Source organism: Macaca fascicularis, chromosome 19 (assembly GCF_037993035.2).
Source record: "Macaca fascicularis isolate 582-1 chromosome 19, T2T-MFA8v1.1".
NCBI classification, from domain to species: Eukaryota; Metazoa; Chordata; class Mammalia; order Primates; family Cercopithecidae; genus Macaca; species Macaca fascicularis.
The window spans coordinates 52,198,538-52,220,895 of NC_088393.1; the positions used below are offsets into that span (position 1 = coordinate 52,198,538).

Below are 22,358 nucleotides of genomic sequence, written 5' to 3' on the forward strand. Positions count from 1 at the left end.
GCTTGGAAGGCTGAGGCAGGAGAATGGCATGAATCCGGGAGGCGGAGCTTGCAGTGAGCTGAGATCCGGCCACTGCACTCCAGCCTGGGTGACAGAGCGGGACTCCCTCTCAAAAAAAAAAAAAAAAAAAAAAAAAATAGGTCAAAAAGACTTAATTTAGAACTTTGATCCTGGAGAGACCTGCCAAAATGTCAAAATGGTTAAAACATTTAATTAAAACAGAATCACAGATTATTGTGGAATAATAGTCATTCACTTAATCAGAGTGAAAAGAGATTCCAAAAGCAAATACAGAACATTACATGGATTAAAAAAAAAAAAACAAAACAACAACAACAAAAAAAAACCTTAATTCTTTCAAAGCTCCTGAGTAATAAAAAGCCTAATAAAGACAACATGAAGCATGAGAAATTATTTTGATAAAACAAAAAATCTTTATTTCCTAGGCCAGTTACCAAAAGATAAAAACCTTCTACATATTTAAAAACCCCTTGTGATTGCTTCTCCCTATGGGAAACCCATTTCAAAAACCTGGAAGTTGAGCCTGATGAAAAGGTACTTGAATTCAACTAAACACTGGAAGAGTGTGTATCCAAGGTTATGAGTGTACCATATTATAGAAAAGATAAGTACCTTGAGCAGGGGGATATGTGGCTCTTAGAAAAAGTAAAAGAATGTGGAATTTATTGGTTAAACAGCAATTCAGACACATCAAGAAAAGACAAAATTACAGAATCAAGTTATACTGGAAGAAAATAATATTCCCCTAGATTCTCCTAGGCCTTAAAAGACAAACATTTTTAGTGTTAGGCCACAATAGCAGAGTCAGAACTGGAGAGAGAGCCATAGAGAGAGAGAGAGAGAGAAGAGGTTACAGGAGCTGACGCCAAAGTTGAGGGAGAGGGTTATCATCCCTAAGGAGACAAGGAAGAACTGAAGGCAATGATGCATGATTTTCGTCGTTCACTTAATCAGAGTGAAAAAAGCTTCCAAAAGCAGATACAGAACATTCCATAGATGTAAAAAAAAAAACAAACCTTAATTCTTTCAGAGCACCTAAGTAATCAAAAATCTAATAAAGACAACATGAAGCATGTTTCTCATCAAATCATGTGCAATGAGATACAGCAAAGTCAAACTGAGATATGAATTTGAAAAGCTTCAAAAGGAAAGTTTTTTTGAGAAACTAAATTACTATTTTTAAGTGAAGGAGATAGTATTCTGAGGCTGGAATAAGGGAAATTAAGTGGAAAGTGTAAAACAGGAAAAAGCTGCAGTTCAGAAGATGATTGAAAATTTAAAGAAACATTTCAGAATATCAAAACCTCTTGCAGATTTTTTTTAACTAAAATCAGGTAAATACTTCAAGAAAACCTTATTGCTTTAAACATGGATGACTAGATTCTGGTTGTGTATCACGGTATTAATACTCAATTTTTGATAAAACCTATGAATAATTCCCTTTTAACTATAGGCAACTTGATTAAACACAAATTTTTTCCATAAGATTCATCTTACCTGAAAATAAATTTTTTCTTTTGAAAAGAAATTCTCTTTCTCTATTAATTCTCTATTAAATTCCTAACAAAAAAATTTATCCTTTTACATATAATGTTTTTCATATATCTCTCTCCTGCTGACTGGTTCTTTTCTGCCTTGATTCTATAGTATTTTTAAAATCTATGTTTTAAAACAAGCTTTAAATTACCTCTGAATTAGACAAAATTATGTTTTGCAATGAAAAACAACATTTTATACCTTTTGTATAATTTCTCTGATGAAAAACCCTGTTTTCTAGTACACTTTTTATGCATAATTATATATATGCTGGAATTTTTAACTTTTGATAACTTTAGTTCCTATTGAAAAACCTAGAAAGTAAGCAAACTTTGAACTGTTTTGTATCAGCATCTTGTAGGTGAGAACTATTTTATAATTTTCAGAAACATGTTTCCCCATAACATAGTTTTTTCATGTTTATTATTTATTTGTTTATTTAATTTTTTGAGACAGGGTCTTACTGTGTGCCCAGGCTGATCTTGAACTCCTAAGTTCAAGTGATTCTCCTGCCTCAGCCTCCCAAAGTATTGTAATTGCAGGCATAAGCCACTACACCCAGCCCAATTTTTTCGTGTTTATTAACAGATCAAGATATTTTAGTTTCTCTGAACCATAGAAAAAGAAGATGCCCAATATATATATAGCTTAAACTTATGTTTAGGAATTAATGTTTTAGTATTTTAACTTAATTTGAAATGATCTAGGTATTTAATGAATATCTGTTATCTAATTTAACATATCATATCTTTAGGATTTTAAATTACATGAAAAGTTGGTTTATAAATGTATATCCCATTTAAATTCACCAAATTCACGTATTTTTAACAGATTGCTTATGAAAACTGAAATATTAAACAGAGCTTGTCATTACTTCAAGTTATTACCTTGTTAACCATTTTTACAGCATGTGAATGTTAGATGTTCACCTAAATAAGAACCTTAAAGTAAAATACATAGGTATTTTGCTAGTAACTCAGAAGACACAGCTGTCTTCATTAAATCAACAATATTAAACTAGTGTTATTCATCAAAGAAGTACATAAGCAGAGACCATTTTACTCTTAAGCTGGATTTATAGTTATATGACATTTGTGTCAAACCTGATAGCATAAAATATCTATCAGAGAAAAATATAAAACTATCTGACAAATATATCCAGGCAAAATGTATGCTAGCAATTCTGAAGACCTCACTATTTTACCAACAATTTTAAAATCAGTTTATTTACCAAAGATTTACCTAAGTCACACAAATTTTAAAAAGTTGGGTTTATTACTATTTTTAGTAAATAGTTATTTACTATTTTTCTGATAAATTGCTTATTTTTTTCTTTACATCAATTACATAGAGCTCTTTTATATATTTCTGTAGAAAAATACTATGTATATATAACACAGACCCAGAAACATACAGAAACACAAAAAGATCTTATAGCTTGTCACTGTAAAATTGTAGTCAAGAAACAGTAAAATAGGCCGGGCGCGGTGGCTCAAGCCTGTAATCCCAGCACTTTGGGAGGCCGAGACGGGCGGATCACGAGGTCAGGAGATCGAGACCATCCTGGCAAACACCGTGAAACCCCGTCTCTACTAAAAAATACAAAAAACTAGCCGGGCGAGGTGGCGGGTGCCTGTAGTCCCAGCTACTCGGGAGGCTGAGGCAGGAGAATGGCGTAAACCCGGGAGGCGGAGCTTGCAGTGAGCTGAGATCCGGCCACTGCACTCCAGCTCGGGCGACAGAGCGAGACTCCGTCTCAAAAAACAGTAAAATATACTAATATAAACTCACTAGTATATAAAAAAGGACAGTTGGATCCAAATTATATTTCTGAAAAAATGGGACAAGTTAAGATCAGTTGTTCATCTTGCAAATTTTTTTTTTTTTTTTTTTTTTTTTTTTTTGCCTTTGATAGGTAATCTTACGAGGGAAGTGGACCAGATTTTGGGTAAAGCTGTTTTTATAGCGTTTTAGTTTTTGAAAAATATTTTACCCTTTTTTCCTCCTCAATTTCAAATGAGTTGTTTTAGTTAACTTCTGGATATTTACATTTCAGTTAGGATTGGCTAGAAAAATAAACTTCCAAGAATCCTTGAATTTATTAACAAATTTAATACAAGCAAACAAGTCAGCAGATTCAGAGCAAGCAGAGAAAGAGAGATAACTTAGAAGCCCCTGCATGTTAATCCTACAGTTGCATTCTCTTAATTCAGCTCTAAGGAAACAAGCTTAGAGAGTTTAAATAATTCCCATAACGGCCATACATTATCCTTAGTGTAATTTGCCAATTATTTTTTAAATGTGCATGAGAAAGGATGATACATTTCAAATGTATAGCTGCCTCAAGCACCAGAGGGCTTGGCATTCTTTAGAAGTTGAAGATTCCATTGCATTTCTTATCAGTCTCTCAAGAGCAAAGAAAAGTCCATAAATTTTGTCAAAAGCGTAACAAGTGTACCTGGCACAGAATTCATCTTTTTATACTTGGCAGATGGCCTTTGTCCTAGTTGTCTAACCTTGGTCAAAGTTGTCTAACTTTTTTTGTGTGTGTGTGTCCCCGGTTGCACAGAAATTTTCTTGAGACTGGCCGGTGCCTCAGTGGTAATCTTCCTTGTCTATGACCGTTTTATCCTTACATGGGAGATGTTTTCTTTGGAGACTGGAGTCCCTCATAGATGGCAGTGACCTTCCTAGTGGCATTTATTATTATTCTTATTTTGTTGTTGTTGTTTTTGTTTAGATACAAGGTCTCACTCTGTTGCCCAGGCTGGAGTGCAGTGGTGCAATCATAGCTCACGACAGCCTTGAACTCCTGGGCAAAGTGATCCTCTTACTGCAGCCTCCTGAGTAGCTGGGGAGACAGGCGTGCATCACCACACCTGGCTAATTTCTAAAGAAATATTTTTAGAGACAGGGTCTTGTTATGTTGCCCAGGCTGGTATGAAAATCCTAGTTTCATGTGTTTCTCTCATCTCAGCCTCCCAACTGGCTGGGATTACAGGCACAAGCCACCATGCCTGGTCCTAGTGGCTTTAATTGTCCACTAGAATCAGTTTATTTACCAAAGATTTACCCAAGTCATATGAAATTTTTAAAATGTGGGTTAACTACTATTTTTCTGATAAATTACTTAAATGCTTAAATTTTTTCTTTAAGTCAATTAAATAGAGCTCTTTCATATATTTTGGTAGAAAATATTATATACATATAAGATATAGACACAAGAACATACAGACAACACAAAAAGATATTTTCCCTTTAAAATTTTAGTCATGATACATTAAAACAGTAATATACTGTGCCATTTAGAATGTTTATTTTTTCTCTTGGAAGATGTTCAGAAACAAGCAGGGAAAACAAATAAAAGAGCCAAATTATTTACAGTTGCATGTAACCAAACTGACATGAAACCAAATGAAGCATGCTCACAAAAATTTTAAGCCAGGCTTGCAGAGCAAACAAAATATAAAACCATGTTTGCAGAAAAACCAAAGCAAATTCACTAGAAAATACATGCCTCACAGAACGTAAGTTCTGTAGGAACCAGAGTAGTCTCCAAAAGAACACTTGGCCTTATACCAGAAGAGGCTTTCCAGAAAAGACAAAAAGTCTTTTGTAGTCCCACAAGCGTTGCAAGGTCATTAATTTAAGGTGGCCTTATAGCCAAACCCAGATCCTGAATAAAGTCAAAAGAACTTACCGAACAAAGGACATCTGAGAATCTAAGCGAAGATTCACTAGAGCAGAAAAGGAAGGCCATAGAAGCATGGGCTCAAAAGGGGTCAACGTTGGTATCTCACTAGGCTCCAGGAGATGCTGGCCCATTTGAGGTCAGCTGACTTCAGTCTCACTTCTTGACACAAACTTTATGTCAACCTAAATAGCAGACACAGAGAGAAGATGTCTAAAAGAAAATTGTATTTATTCAGGAATGAGTATTGCAATGGGAAAATAGTGGGTGTATTCAGGGAGGTAAAGACAGACAAGGACTTTTAAAGGAGAAATGAGGAGGGTTACATGAGTTGTTTGAAACAATTATCTTTGACTGCAAGGATCAGTAACAAAGGTGGTAGTAGTTCAAGGTTGGACAGCCAGTTGCTGGGCAGCTGTCCTAACCAAAGTATTTTTGTGTGTGTAAGGTTGTGGTGGCCTTTGTGCAAGATTGTGATTTTTTCAGTCTTTTGTGCAAAAGTTCCTCTTATCAGGCATATGTGCATGAGAACCTTCTTTTCATGACCTTCCCTGGTTCCATTTGTCCTGCTATAGTGACACCAGTCTTTTAGTCCATACATTTGACTTCATGGGGAGCTTGCTATAATCAGTTGAATGAAAGAAACATGTGGACCTGGTTTATAGGTAATTCTTCATAATATTCTAGCATCACCTAAAACTGGACAACTGGCACACTGTAGCCTCATGCTGTGGTGGCCCCAAAGGAGAGTGGTAAAAGAAAATATTCCCATTTGTTAGAATTTTGAGTAGTGTACTTCAGTTTTTTTTTTTTTTTTTTTTTTTTTTCCCCCAGAAGGAAAGATGCCAGGGGAACGAATAGTTTTGCTAGATGGTCATGGACTTCAAATAAGCATGATTGATAATTGGTGACAAGGCAAATTGACAATGGTGTGTGAGTGGACTACTTTTAATGAGCAGAGTATAAAATTACTTGTGTCCTATTTAATTGTCAATAATGAGCAACCTCACAAGAAGATGAGCTTAAAAATCAGGTGATCAAGATGGTACATTCTGTGAATGTTCTTCAAGATTTTTCTCTAGCCAACCATGTCCATTCTCAGTGGGTGCATGAACAGTGTAGTCATGGTGGAGGAAATGGAGCTTATTAGTTCAGTACTATGAAATTCCATTCACTGAATCCAATCTGGCTACAATCACATTTATATGGCCAATCTTTCAAAAATACAGACTAACACTGGACTTCAGATAGGCACTCTTCTTCAAAGGGGACTACCAATCTCCTGCTGGAATTTGATTACACCGAACCACTTTCATCATGAAGGAGACAGCACTTTGTTTTCAATGGAAAAAACAATTACTCTAGATAGGAATTTGCCTTTCCTGTTCCAATGCTTCTGATAAAAGCATCGCCTGTGGACTTTACAAAATGTTTTATTCTCTCCTATGGAATTCCACCCAGCATTGCTTGTGACCAGGGCAGTCATTTTTCAAAAAATGAATTGCGTTTATTGGGCTCATGTTCATAGAATTCACTAAACTTACCATGATTCCTGTTAACAGTTCCATTTCAGTAGTGGGACATGCCTCAATTCTCAGAGTCCTACCATCTCTGATTTGTCTTCCCATGTTTGTGTACCTAATTCCTACTTTAAAATGTCCTTGTCCCTAAAATCCTAGTGATTCCACTTTCCTGATTGAACCCTGACTGATATTGAACCATTTCTGCTCCTTTTCAGACACTACCCCTCTCTCTCAACCATAATCACTTTCCTAACTTCTATCGTTGTTGACTACTTTTCCTTTTGTATATCTTTATATATATGAAATCATACTGTATATATCCTTTTGTGCCTCTGTTTTGCTCAACATTATGTTTGTGAGATTGAACTATGCTGCTGTTTTATAGCAATTGTTTACTTACTTTGTTACTGTAGGGCAAGTATAGGCACACTACATCCCATGGGTGAAATCTTGTATATATTTTGGGGGTGTGTGTGTGTGTGTGTGTTTCTGCTTGCTAGAAGTGGAATTTCTGTGTCATGGAGAATGCATAAATTTATCTCTAGCAGATACTGTGAAACATTTTCCAAAGTGATTGTACCAATTTACATTTTTACAAGGACTGTGGTAGAGTTCCATCTGCTTCATGTCCTTGCCAATGCTTGGTGTTGTCAGATGTAAATTGTTTTAAAATTATTTTTTAAATTCATCATTCTAACATTTTAAAAGAAATAGAGTATAATGCTACTCTAGGGGCACTAGAGTAGCTACTCCAACTCCAGGGATTGGAGTGGAGGGATTGGGACATGTTGGTCAAAAGATATAACATGTCAGTTAGATACGAGTCTAAATTAGTCATTCTGGTGTGTCGATAGAGTTGTCTCATTGAGGGTTTAATTTATACTGCTGTAATGACTAATGAAGTTGAGCAAACAGAGCATGTATCTGAAGCCTTGTTGTACGTTTGTATATTCTTCTTTTTATAGTGCTTACTTAGTCAAGTGATTTGTTGATTTGTCTATTTGGTTGTCAGTTTTATTCTTGTATTTATAGGATTTATTTATATTCTGCTTATAAGCCTTTTGACATGTGTGTGTGTATTGTGATTATCTTTTCAACTGTGGCCAGCATTTTCACTTTCCTTGTGGTACACTTGGTGAACAACCATTCTCATTTTAAGTTTCTCTATTGTATTTTTCAGTTGGTGCTTTAAAAAATCTTTGCCAACATTAGAGAAGCCCACAAAGATATTTTAGTAGCTATTTTAAAAAATCCTTTAAGATCCATATTCCATCTCATATTGATATTTACATATGAGACATGCTAAAGGTCAAGATGAATTATTTTTCCATTGAAGAATATACAAAGGACCTATCCTCACTTCTTAAGAGATTTCTCTATTTCAGTTATTATCTTTGTCAAATACCAAATGACTAGATATATGTAAATCTGTTTCTGAACTTTCTGTTATCTTCCGTTAGTCTATTCATATTGCATATATAACACACTGTTTTAATTACTACAAATACATAAAAAGTCTTGATGTCTTATTGCATAAACCTACCTCTTTCTATTCTCTTTTGATGCTTTGGTTATTCTTGACTGTTGCTTTTCTTTACAGATTTTAGACTCAGCTTGCTAGTTTTCACCAAAAAATTGCTAAGAATTTTATTAAATATATAGATTATTCAAAGGAGCACTGATAGCTTTATAACATTGAATTTTCCAGTATATGAATAGCACCACGTATTTTAAATTTTCATTGAAGTATAAATAGATGTAGAAAAATGTATATGTCATATGTGTCATGATTGTTTAATTTTCAACACACTCAAAATACCAGCATCTGTATCAAGAAACTGCACATAACCAGCATGTGGTAGCCATGAAAATGTACTTCACAAATATTTTAATGCAAGTAACCAGAGACCCCTATTGTTGTGTTTTGAGGTAAATCCTGTGTTAGAACCAAGACCAGATTTTCTGGGGGCTGCTGCTCCCAATCAATGTCTGAGAGCAGTAAGGATTTTAAGGTAGACCTGTTCAGGGAGACATGGATCTTCTCTGTTGGGTAGATAAGATTGTGAATACCTGACTTTAATGGCTTTTTCTTTAATGTAACTTTTCTTTCTTTTGTTTGAGATTTAGTCTCACTCTGTCACGCAGGCTGGAGTGCAGTGGCGTGGTATCAGCTCACTGCAACCTCCGCCTCCGGGGTTCAAAGGATTCTCCTGCCTCAGCCTCCTGAGTAGCTGGGATTATAGGCACACCACCACACCCAGCTAATCTTTGTATTTTTAGTAGAGACAGGGTTTCAGCATGTTGGCCAGATTGGTCTTGAATTCATGACCTCAGGTGATCTATCCGCCTCAGCCTCCCAAATTGCTGGGGTTACAGGTGTAAGCCACTGCACCCAGCCTAATGTAACTTTTCTTAGGCTGTATGGAAGTCCAGAATGATTGTATCCAATCTTCCTTTGTTGTTGTTGTTGTTGTTGTTGTTGTTGAGACAGGGTCTCACTCTGTCACCCAGGCTGAAGTGCAATAGCACAATCTTGGCTCACTGCAACCTCTGCCTCCCCCGCTCAAGTGATCCTCCAGCCTCTGCCTCCCAAGTAGCAGGGACTACAGGCACGTGCTACCACACCCAGTTAGTTTTTGTATTTTTTTGTAGAGACAGAGTCTCACTTTGTTCCCTAGGCTGCCTTTTGTTCTTTACTCAGTGTTAGATTTACGTCGTGGTCTGGCAATTAATTCTTCCAGCTTCTCTCCTGTTTTCTCTCACGGTCATTTCCCCTAATAAAATTCTGACACAACTAATCCTGCCTTTGCATTTTTTTTTCTCTTTCTTTCTTTCTTTCTTTCTTTCTTTCTTTCTTTTTTTTTTTTTTTGAGATGGAGTTTCATTCTTGTTGCCCAGGCTGGAGTGCAATGGCGAGGTCTCGGCTCACCACAAACTCGGCCACCCATGTTCAAGCGATTCTCCTACCTCTGCCTACTGAGTATCTGGGATTACAGACATGTACCACCACGCCCGGCTAATTTTGTATTTTTCGTAGAGATGGGGTTTCTCCATGTTGGTCAGGGTGGTCTGGAACTCCCGACCTCAGATGATCCCGCCCACCTCGGCCTCCAAAAGCGCTGGGATTACAGGCGTGAGCCACTTCACCTGGCTGCATTTTTATTTCTAAGAGGACGTGCATTAGCACATCACCCTAAAAACGTTCATGCCCAATTCAAATCCCTACTTTTCTCTGAAGGTAGGCACTATTCTGATTTATAATAGCATAGATTTACTTTGCTGTTTTTTATACTTCATATAAATAGAATAATAAAATACGTACAATTTTGTGTTTTCTTTATTTGTCCACATTATGTCCATGACATTTATCCATACTGTTGGAAGTGAATGTAACTGGTTTACTCTCATTAATGTGTATTATTTTAATGTATAAATATCACATAACTTATTAATTCATTTAATTGTTGATAGATTTTGTGTAGTTTCTTGTCCTTGGTTATTAAAATCAGTGCTTGTAGGCTGGGCGCGGTGGCTCATGCCTGTAATCCCAGAGCTTTGGGAGGCCGAAGTGGGCGGATCACAAGTGTTTGGATCACAAATTTAGGAGTTCCGGATCATCCTGGCCAACATGGTGAAACCCCATCTCTAGCAAAAATACAAAAATTAGCTTGACTTGGTGGCATGTGCCTATAATTCTAGCTACTCAGGAGGCTGAGGCAGGAGAATTGCTTGAACGCGGGAGACAGAAGTTGCAGTGAGCTGAGATCGCACCACTGCACTCCAGCCTGGGCGACAGTGCAAGGTTTCATCTAAAAAAAAAAAGATACATAAATAAAAAATGATTAAAATAAAATAGTGTTTGTATAAACATAAAAAGACATGTCTTTTGCTGAACATATGAATCTCCTTCTATTGATAATATATATATATAAGCATGGATCTAAGGGTTATACGACAGTTTTAGTAATAGCACTAAAAGTTTTAGTAGTAGCATTAAAACTACTCAGCTTCAGTAATTACTGCAAAACTTTATTGCAAAGTGGTTGTATAAAACTACACTCCTACACAATCCAAGTATTTGCATTTTTGTCAACCTTTCTTTGACTAATTCCTATTTTTTTTTTTTTTTTTTTGAGACAGAGTCTTGCTCTGTTGCCCAGGCTGGAGTGCAGTGGCGCGATCTCGGCTCACTGCAAGATCCGCCTCCCGGGTTCACGCCATTCTCCTGCCTCAGCCTCCCGAGTAGCTGAGACTAGAGGTGCCTGCCACCATGCCCGGCTAATTTTTTTGTATTTTTAGTAGAGATGGGGTTTCACCATGTTAGCCAGGATGGTCTCGATCTCCTGACCTCGTGATCCGCCTAATTCTTAATTTTAACCTTTCTGGTTGGAATGTAGTGGAGTTCTCACAATATTTTGAGTTTCTTTGATGACTCAGGAACTTGAGTATCTTTTTATTTGGTTTTTGAGTATTTTTGTCATCTTTTCTGAACTATCTGTTCAGTTATTTTTACATTTTTCTTATCTGTTTGCCTGACTTTTTCTTATAGATTTTAGGATTTACGTATTCTTTATATGCTCAGGATATGAATCTTTTGTCACATACATGGTTTACAAATTTTCTCAATTTGAGAATTACCTTTTCATTTTCTCATTGCTGCCTTAATTAAGAGAAATTCTTCATTTTTAAAATAGTCTAAGTCAACTAATTTTTAAAAAATTGTGGATTATTTTGGTCTCATATAATAATTTTTTCTACTTCAAGGCAACAAACAGGTTCTTTTGTTTCCCTCAGTGTCATTGCTTTACTTTCCAAAATTAGATCTACAGTTTTTCTGAAAGTTGTATTTGTGAATTCTGTGAAGTACAGACGAATATATATTTTCTCATGTGGGTATCTAATTGATGAAGAAGCACATATTATTTTATTTTATTTTATTGAGACAGAATCTCGCTCTGTCCCCCAGGCTCACTGCAGGCTCCCCCTCCCGGGTTCACGCCATTCTCCTGCGTCAGCCCCCCAAGTAGCTGTGACTACAGGCGCCTGCCACCACGCTTGGCTAATTTTTTGTATTTTTAGTAGAGACGGGGTTTCACCGTGTTCACCAGGATGGTCTCGATCTCCTGATCTCGTGATCTGCCCACCTTGGCCTCCCAAAGTGCTGGGATTACAGGCGTGAGCCACCGCGCCCGGCCAGAAGCACATATTAAAAAGAACTTTTAAAATGTGTACAGCAGCATATCCTTTTCACAAATGAAATGACAGTATTTACTTTGATCTACACTCTATTCTCTTCCTTTATCTATATATCTTTAAGCAAATGCCACACTGATATTGTAGCTTTATAATATGATTTAATATCTCATAAAGTAAGTCTTCCATTTTGTTATTCTTTCACATTATCCTGACTATTCTTAGTTCTCAGATTTTACTCCAAATTTTTTAATATTTGTACCAATTTCCAGAAAAATTCTAGTATTTTTATTGGGTTTGCATTGATACGAGGGATTACTTTGGGGAAGAATATTGACATGTTTAAAATATTAAATTGTCTATCCATGAATATGATTATTATAATTATTTTTAAGGTTTTTTTTGTATATGCAGGAAAATAAAAGCAGATCCTTACCTAATAATATTTACATAGATAGACTTCAGAAGGATTAAAGGGCCTAAATAGCAAAGGTAAATTTAGAAAGTTAATTTTTTTAATGTAGGAGAATATTCTTGAAACCTAGGAATTTCAAAAGCACAGAAATTAAGGAAAATGCTTATCAAATTTCTTTCCTCAAAATTAAGGATGTTTATTCAACGTGAGACACAGCATGTGAATATTAAAATCAAGTACAGGTGCCAAGACAATTCAATGAAAAAAGAACAGTCTCTTCAACAAATGGTGAATGGTGCTGAGAAAATTGGATGTGCACATGAAAAAGAGCGAAGCTGGACCCCATACTTTACATCATATACAAAAATTAAAGTGGGTAAAAGGCCTAAATGTAAGAGCTAAAACTATAAACAACTAGATGAAATCATAGGTATAAATCTTCATGACCTTGAAATAGGCAATGGTTTCTTAGATATGACATCAAAAGCTCAAGGAACAACAAAATATAAATGAATGAATTGGAACTCATCAAAATGAAAAACTTTTGTGCATCAATGGATACCATCAAGAAACTGAAGACACCAACATAATGGGTGAATATATTTGTAAATCATATATCTGATAAGGGACTTGTAGCTAGAATGTATAAAGAACACTTGCAATTCAACACTTTAGAAAGACAGATAACCCAATTAAACAATGGGCCAAAGTATCTGAATAGACATTTTTCAAAAGAAGACATACAAATGGCCAATAGGCACATGAAAAGATGGTCAATGTCATAAGTCATTAGGGAAATGCAAATCAAACCCACAATGAGATATTACTTATCCACCAGATTGGTTGCAGTAAAAAAGACAGGTAATAAAAGGGTTGCCAAGAGAGTGGAGAAATTGGAACCCTCATACATTGTTGGTGGGAATGTAAAATGGTGCAATTTATTTGGCAAACAGTCTGGCAGTTTCTCAAGGGTTTAAACATAGAGTTATTGTATTACTCAGCATTCCACTCCTAGATATACAACCAAGAGAAATTAAAACCTATGTCTACATATAAGCTTGTACATAAATGTTGAAAGCAACATTATTCATTAGAGCCAAATGTGGAAACAATCCAAAATATCCATTAATGAATAAATAAGATGTTGTGTATTCATCCAATGGCACATTATGTAGCCATGAAAAAAAATGAATAACTGATTCATGCACCAACATGGATGACCCTTCAACATGTTATGCTAAGTAAAGAAAGTTTGTTTCAAAAGACCACATATTGTGTGAGTACACTGACAGAAAATGTTCAAAATATGTATATCTACAGAAAGTAGATTAGTGATTGCCTAGGGCTGAGGAGTTTGGGAAAAATTGGAAGCGACCGTTAATGGGTATCAGGTATCTTTTTGAGATTATGTAAATGTCCTAAAAATTGATTGCAGTGATAGTTGCACAACTCTGTGGATATAATAAAATTCATTTAATTGTGCTCTTTAAATGGGTAAACTGTATAATATTTCAATTATATCTCAATAAAGTTTCTATAAGAAATATCAAAAAATACCAAGTAGCAGGTATTGCTATGTCTCAAATGCATAAGGTATTAATATTCATGGTATATAATCCAAATGAACAAGGAAAATATAGCACCCATAACCGAAGAAAAGGGCATAAATATACAGTTTACAGAATAGGCTGTAAAGTATTTTGAAAAAATGCTCAAACTTATTAGAAATCAGATAAACTTAATTAAAACAGTGAAATACCAGTATGTGTTTAATCGAGTGGCAAGACATAGGATGACTGATCATGGCAAATGATGATATGGAAATGGGTGGTTACACAACAAACTCTATTCAGTGCTCATGAGAATGTGGAATGGTTTAACCATTCAGGAGAGCAATATAGCTATTAATATTATTCGTAAATGTGTAAGTATATGACTGCTATGAACCAACAACTGCACTTATGGATATGTGTCCTAAATAAATTGTCACACATTTCTATGAAGATGTATAGTGATGTTCCTAGCATTATTATTGCCACTGACAATCCAGGTTTCTGTCATGGAATAGTAAATAGATAAAATATTTTGGGTGTAGACAATTAGTCCTATAAAATAGGTTAATGTATGCTAGAAACATGAATGAATCTTTAAAACATACTGCTGAGTTTCAAAAGTCTTGACATTTATTTTTATGACATAATACCACTTATATAAACTAAAACTGTGCACACATAACCACATCACATGCACTTTGCACAAAACACACACAAAGAGAAACACAACAAACAAAATATGGGGCTGGGGGAGGAAATGAAAGTGTTCCATAGGGGAAAGAAAGGAATAAATAAATAATAAAATTATTTTGACCAAGTTGCTAGATATAAGGTTCAGTACAATTTATTTAGAAGTGGTGATATTCAGCATCTCTTCCCATTCTCATTCTCAGAGATAAATTTTCAACATTTTGTTCATTGTTGTGTATGTTTTAGTTTTAAGTGGGAATTTATATTTCTCAAATGTATCATCATAATGTTCCTCATAATATTCTCTTAATATATTTAGTGATGCTCCCTTTTACTTCTGAAATTGGTAATATGTCATTTCTGTCTTTTTTGTTTACTGTCACTGGACTTTGTCAATTTTATTGTTCTATTTATAGAATGATCATTTTGCTTTTTAAGATCCATTCCATTTCGTGTTCTATTTCATGCATTTCCTATTATCTTGATCATTTCGTTCCATCTACCCACTGTAGTTTTGATATTTGTTTACTGAATTCCTGAGATGAATGTTTTTATTTTTTTGTTCAGCTTTTCTCCTGTTTTAGGATAGATGCTCCTCAACTTACAATGGGCTTACATTCGGATGAACTGTAATTTGAAAGTATCCCAAGTCGAAAATGCATTTAATACACACAATCTACCAAACATCATAGCTTAGGCTAGCCTGCCTTAAAGGTGCTCACGACATTTACATTAGCCCCGAGTTGGGCAAGATTTTTTTTGTTTCGTTTTGTTTTGAGAGGGAGTCGCTCTGTTGCCCAGGCTGGAGTGCAATGGCTCTATCTTGGCTCCCTGCAACAGCCGCCTCGCACTTTCAGGCGATTCTCCTGCCTCAGCCTCCGGAGTAGCTGGAATTACCGATGCGCACCACCATGCCTGACTCATTTTCATAGTTTTAGTAGAGACAGGGTTTCGCTATATTGGCCAGGCTGGTCTCAAACTCCTCCCCTCAGATGATCCAAGGGCAACGTTATCTAACAAAAAGAAGCTTATTTCATAACAAGTGTTGAATATCATATAATGTATTGAATAGGTATTGAAAGAGAAAAACAGAAGGGTTGTATAGGTACTGTACTGAATGTGTATTGCTTTCACCCCATCATGAAGTCGAAAAATCTTAAGTGAACCACTGTTAACTCCAGGACCTGTATATGATTTCAAGGCTTTCTGTGTTTCCTTCTAATTATGTATTAAAAGCTCTCCTGTTAATGTTTTTCTCCTTATGAGTCTGTCAATTTTTCTTTATAAAGTTTGCTTTGTATTATGTACGGCTGTTATAGTTAATAGAAAATTTTCATTATTATGAATTGTTTCTTTGTATATCTTAAAATGTTCTTTTCTTCAAGGACTATTGTACTTTGTCCAATATTAACATATTTTAAAATTAGAGAAAGAATATGAGGCCTAGGACGACAGTCTCTTTCTCTATTAGAAAATTTTATTTGTTTATGTCAGGTACCTGCAAACACTAACAGAAAAGGTTTACTTTAATCTATTTTCAGGTACGAATGTGATTTCAAGTTTTGCTTTAGTCCCCTAGTGAAGACGATCTATTTGCCTTTTATCTTTATTCCTGTAGTGTAGCTCTTTGGGTTTTACTAGGTACCCTTCTCCCGATCCGTAACTTCTTCCCCGAGGCCCTTGAACAACAGAATCGGTAGGTACCACCAAGACAGATACTTCCACTCTAAATTGCAAATCTTGGCTAAGATTCGCTCTGGCTTTCTAGGATACCCGGAAGCTCAGGTTACTCGGAAGTATTTCCGCTCCAAGGGGCGGAACTATGGCCGTTTTCCCCCTGGGGCATTCTGGGAAGTGTAGTCAGGGATCCGCGTAGCCTGGGGCACTTCCGCTTTCGGATGGCCGAGCTAGGGAATTGTGGGAAGTGGTCCAGGGTTTCTCTTTAGTTGCTGGAAGACTTTTTCGCTCTAAGAGGGCTCAAGGAGACAAGTGTTTGGATCCGCAGGGACCCTCCAAGTTTTCTCAACCTCGTTGGGGAGCAAGCGGGGCCCTGGGCCTCGTCTGGAGGAGGGCCTGAGAAGCTGTGGCCAGCTTCGAGGCTGGAGTTGGGAGCAGTTTGTTTTCTTTCTCCTCGGCTGAGCCTCACGTTTGGAGCAGTTCGTGCGTCCCCGGGTTGGGAGCGTCCTGGGTCGGTTGTCGCTTGGTTAGAGGGTCTCCTGGCGTTCCCCAGCCAGCCTCTCCCACCTACTGGGCAGCTCTGCCTCTTACTAGTGTTATAACGTTTTGTGAGTTAATCTTAATCTTTATGCCGTTCTCCTCATTTCTGAAGTAGAGTCATTAGTAGGAGGTCCTTATACTTTTATACGAATTATTCATTAGATGTCCAAAATAGCGTTATGTGGTAGGTACCACTACGTTCTAACAGAAAGACGAAGATAATAGACCTCTCTACACAATGTAGAAAAGAAAGCTGTCTTATTACTGAATAAGGACAACCACTGTGTAGTATTGTAGGCAATCTGAATAAAAATATTATTTAAAAATTCCGCCGTATGTGTACAGTCAAGCAGTTTTAAACTTTTTATACAGTTTTACTTTTGACTACTCTGTACATAAGTTCTCAAGATTAATGATTTTTCAATAAGAGGACTCATCATTTACTGCAAATTCTTTTATACATTTATTCTAAATTTACTTGAGAATCCAGTCTTAGTTAACTAACTTTATCCGAAGTGATAATAAAATTTCTCTTACCTCATCTGCTAGCCGATTTACAGTTTAAAGAGAGGCACCATGGTTAAACTCTTACAGTGTTAGGGACAGCGGGTTGTTATTTTCTCAGATATTTATATTCAAAAGGGACAAATCTCAGAACTTTCACAAATACTTCTATGTTGTACACCTGGCTAGAGGCTCACATAGCCTCTAACGAAATTTACATGCATATCAAAAGGTTAGAGAAAGGATTCAGAAGCACTAGGTTTCTTATGGAAATGCTCTAAGAAGAAAAGGGAAGACGAACCCTAAAACGTTCAGTTACTAAGAGAACGTCCATATGAACCCAAGAATTTGAAGCCTCAAGTCTGTGTTCATATTCTCCACGCTGTACATTTTTCTTAGAACCATGCAAAATAATCTTGTATATGGTTTGTGGAAGTCTTTTTCTATCAGGTTTGGATCTGGGGCTTTAGAGTCTATGTTCTCCTTATAGAAATAATGCATGACCATTATAGAGAGATTAGAAAATACAGAAGTGTATAAAAGGAAATGAAAGTTACCCATATTCACTGCTGTATATTTAAACAATTAGCTGGGTGTGGTGTCGCATACCTATAGTCCCAGCTACTTGGGATGCTGAGGTGGGAGGATCGCTTGAGCTCAGGAGTTTGAAGCTGCAGTGAGCTACTATCACGGCACTGCACTCCAGCTTGGATGACAGCGAGACCCCATCCCTTTAACCCATAATCTCAGGATTTAGAGATAACCACTGCTAACATTTTAAATGCATTTATTCATTGGTGCCATACCACCCACATGGTATTTCTGTAATTTTTCTTATAGAAATTCCCAAACATACACATAGATAAAATAGTGTTAATGACCCCAACCCCGCCATCATTTGTCTTTAACTCTTGTAAACATTTTGCCTATCTTATTGCATCTATTACTCTTCTCCCACATATGTTTTTGGTGGGTAGAGGAGGAATTTGACTATTTAAAATCAAAACCAAATCCTAGTCAGTAGAAATTAAAAGTAACTAACATAAAGTAATTATGAATGAAGAGCAAAGGAAGCAAATAACTTCAGAGTTTTCTTTCCTGGAAACTAGGAAGAAGGTAGTTATGTGAAAAACCTAAGGGAGAGGGAAACATTGAGATTTGGAAAGGAATAGTTATGAATTTGGCTTCCTTATTTGGAATGTTTTACTTAAGGTCTTTTAGATCTGATCTGTTTCTCCCTTAGGCTGCATGTTACTTTGTTGCAGGGACTATGTCCCATTCTTTACCATGTGCTTGCACCCAGCACAAGACTGGCAAGGAGGGGTTTAGTATTTATGGTTTGTGGAGCTGCCCAGTATCTTGAAACAGAAACCTGCAGATCATTTAGGTTGTATTTAGAATTCCCAAAATGGAGGCCGGGCGCGGTGGCTCAAGCCTGTAATCCCAGCACTTTGGGAGGCCGAGGCGGGTGGATCACGAGGTCAGGAGATCGAGACTATCCTGGCTAACATGGTGAAACCCCGTCTCTACTAAAAATACAAAAAACTAGCCGGGCGTGGTGGCGGGCGCCTGTAGTCCCAGCTACTTGAGAGGCTGAGGCGGGAGAATGGCGTGAACCCGGGAGGCGGAGTTTGCAGTGAGCCGAGATCACGCCACTGCACTCCAGCCTGGGAGACACAGCGAGACTCCGTCTCAAAAAAAAAAAAAAAAAAAAAGAATTCCCAAAATGGATTTAGGAAAAAATAAAAGGAGATAATGTCAATATTAGTGACCCTTTATCTCACTTTTGGTGGGATGCACTTGCATATTCTTCTAGTTTTTTCACAGTAATCAAAAGTTGATATGTGGTTATTGATAATATTTTAATGATCAAAGCAAATTTTTGTAGAAACCTTCCATCCATAATTTATGTGTCCTGTGTTTATCACCTGAGGTTAACATTTGCTAACTTTTTATAGGGTAGTCATGAATCAGGCAGAATTTCCAATGTTTTAGGTGTATTTATTCATTTGTACCTGATATCAACCCTATTATAGTCTCCATTTTACAAATGAAGAAAAAAGGGACAGAAGAAACGGAAGCACTAGTATTTTAATCTAGGAAGCTTCATACTAAGTCTGTAATCTTGGCTACTACACACTACTTTTATTAGTTTCCAAGGCAAGAACCCACAGTAAATCTTCCTAGAGCAGGGAATATTTAAGCTATGGATGAAGACTGTCACCCAGGAGGGAAAAGAGTAGCAGATTATGACAGAAGGGACAGCAAATACAAAGAATTTGAGGCTTTTTGTAGGAGTACAAATAATCCACTATGACTGGACATGTAGAGTGGAAAGTGGATTTGAAGAGAGAAACAGCATCTGGAAAATTCCTGTCTGTGTGACTTGTTAAAGCATTTGAACCTTCTCTTAAGGGCACTGGATAGACATGCAGGTGAAAATAATCAAATTTCCATTTTAGGAGATATACTTAACCTCTCTCTGCCTCTGGACCCCAAAGAGTAAACTAGAGGACATTACATTATTTGTCTTAAAAAAGTTGTGAAAATGGGCTAAGTGCAGTGGCTCATGCCTGTAATCCTAGCACTTTGGTAGGCTGATGTGGGTGGATCACCTGAGGTCAGGAATTCGAGACTAGTCTGGCCAAGATGGCAAAACCCCGTCTCTACTAAAAATACAAAAATTAGCTGGGCACGGTGGTGGTGCTGGGGGGTGCCTATAACCCCAGCCACTCCCGAGGCTGAGGCAGAAGAATCACTTGAACCCTGAGTGAGGCGGAGATTGCAGTGAGCCGAGATTGTGCCACTTCACTCCAGCCTGGGCAAAAGAGCGAAACTCCATCTAACAACAACAACAACACGAAAAAAGAAAAGAAAAAAGTTGTGAAAATATAGCGAGGGTCCCAGAGTCTGAATAGTTTGGACTAGTTCCTGGCACATACTTGGTTCTTTATAAGAGATAGTTATATATAACAGAATAAAGAATATATATTTAGTAAATGAGAACTGCAAACATGTACTGTAGTGGATATGTGGATATTTTTAGGTATTGCTCTCTTCTTTCAACCCTCAATTCTTGGAAACATCAATTCCATCATACATTTAATAAGCAAATAAAGATCATGGTTTAAACACTGAAGTAATAAACTTGTTCATCTTTCAGAGTCAGAAACTCCTTGAGGAATGATTACAGTGGCCTCAGTTGCTTTGAGGAGTTGATCATACAATATGCCAAAGCTTGTGTTTTCTATGTCTAGCTATCTTCAGCAAGCAAGCTATTCTGAATTATATGACTGTGCTATTAACAAAAGTGGAAATCCACAATATATTCTGCCTTCCTTGCATTTTTTGGTTGTTCTTTCATTCTTTTTGTAACTAAAGAGTAGTTTTCCTATTAGTTGATCCTGTTAAATGTGAAAAAGGGTTTCCCCTGCCTTTTTTGGGGACGTGGTGGGTATAATTCTATTAGTACAGGATCACATGATCTGTTTCTTATAAACGTTTGTTTTATTTTTTGTTTTTCTGAGACAGAGTCTCACTCTGTCACCCAGGCTGGAGTGCAGTGGCATGATCTTGGCTCACTGCAACCTCCACCTCCCGGGTTCAAGTGTTTCTTCTGCCTCAGCCTCTCAAGTAGCTGGGACTACAGGCGCGCGCCACCACACCCGGCTAATTTTTATATTTTTAGTAGAGACAGGGTTTCATCATATTGGCCCAGGCTGGTCTCGAACTCGTGACCAAGTGATCCGCCCCCTCCAGCCCCCCAGCCTCCCAAAGTGCTGGGCTTACAGGCGTGAGCCACCGCGCCCGGCCTATAATCTTTTTTGTATTTTAGGGCTCCAATTCTTCACACATTTGCTGTTACTTTTTGTTAATAAGAAAAACCTAAATTCCACTGAAATCAGAGAACTGCTTCGGCCTGGCTAAACAGCAAGAAGCCATAAAGGGGATTCTGGATGTTGTAGTCCGGGAGCTCCGAGAATTTGGAGGTTCTTTTGTCACGCTCTCGGTAACCCTCTCTCACTCGCTCTTTCTCTTCCTTTTTTTTTTTTTTTTTGTTTGTTTGTTTGTTTGTTTGTTTTTTAAGCGCGAAGAGGGCGACAGCTGGATGATTCTTGCTCCTGGGAATTCTGGGAAACGTATTCCAGAACTCTGTCCGGAAACAATTGGGCCTCAGGAGCGCGGGCCTTCTGGGAAGGGTAGTTCAAGAGCTCTGGGCAGGGAGAGCCACTTCCGCCCCAGAAAGCGAGGCCGCCACCATCTTTTGGGTCTGGGAGGTGAGTCAACCCGTCACCCACCACGACCCCTCTTGAACCTTTTCAGCCTCCGCTTGGGAATAGGCGCACCCCAGCCATCAGTCTTAGGATGGAGAGGTCGCGGCCGCGGCGGAGGCCGAGAGGCCGAGGGTGGAAGTTTGCTCTCCTCCTGGACTTGGCGAGCAGCGCCGCTACTTCTGTGGGTATAATAAACAGCGAGTTAACTATGATCCGCGCTCCTATTTCCTCATCTTTAAAATAGCAGTAAAGATAGTAGTTACCGGGTAGGGTTGTAATTAGAATTAAACAAGATAATACGCGTGAAACCTTAGAACAGTGGTGGCACCAGATACTGGGTTGGCTTGTGCTGGTTATACAGTGATTACCTCACAAGCACCCTTGTTACTGGAAGCTCCAGTGAAGAGAGAAGAAAGGTCAGGGCTTTATGTCTTGACGTATCCTTCAGGAGACCGAGCTCTTTCCGAACTTTTACTGATTTTTTTTTTTTTTTTTTTTTTTTTTTTTTTTTAAGGAAGGATTGAGTCCTCGGGCTCCAATGCGTGGGGATATTTACTGCCATTTATCCGGGATGGAGACTCCATCGTGCTGACAGCGTCCTTTTATCCACCGGCTCCTAATTCGCAAAGAGGAGGAAGGAGGGACTTCTTGGCTTCTCCCAGCATAGCCCCAGGTACCTGCTCTTGAACGCACTTTGTTGCTCCGTTTTCTGCCCTTTCAGTTAGTCAAGTTTCCTTCACT

At 37.5% G+C, this 22,358-nt stretch overlaps 1 protein-coding gene across 21 annotated transcripts in view; it reads left to right on the top strand.

Annotated features, from left to right (window-relative positions):
- Positions 1-21,565: 21,565 nt before the first annotated feature.
- The window catches only part of ZNF227 (zinc finger protein 227), a 40,885-nt gene continuing 40,092 nt past the window's right edge, over positions 21,566-22,358 (top strand). For 7 of the 21 annotated variants that reach the window (XR_012427667.1, XR_012427669.1, XM_065534574.2 and 4 more), the window contains exons 1-2: positions 21,566-21,798; positions 22,136-22,290. The gene's annotated coding sequence lies outside the window, so the exon portion shown is untranslated. Of the gene's footprint in view, positions 21,799-22,131; positions 22,291-22,358 lie in introns of all 21 variants that reach the window. The other 14 variants (XR_012427670.1, XM_065534571.2, XM_015441523.4 and 11 more) reach the window with 4 other exon arrangements.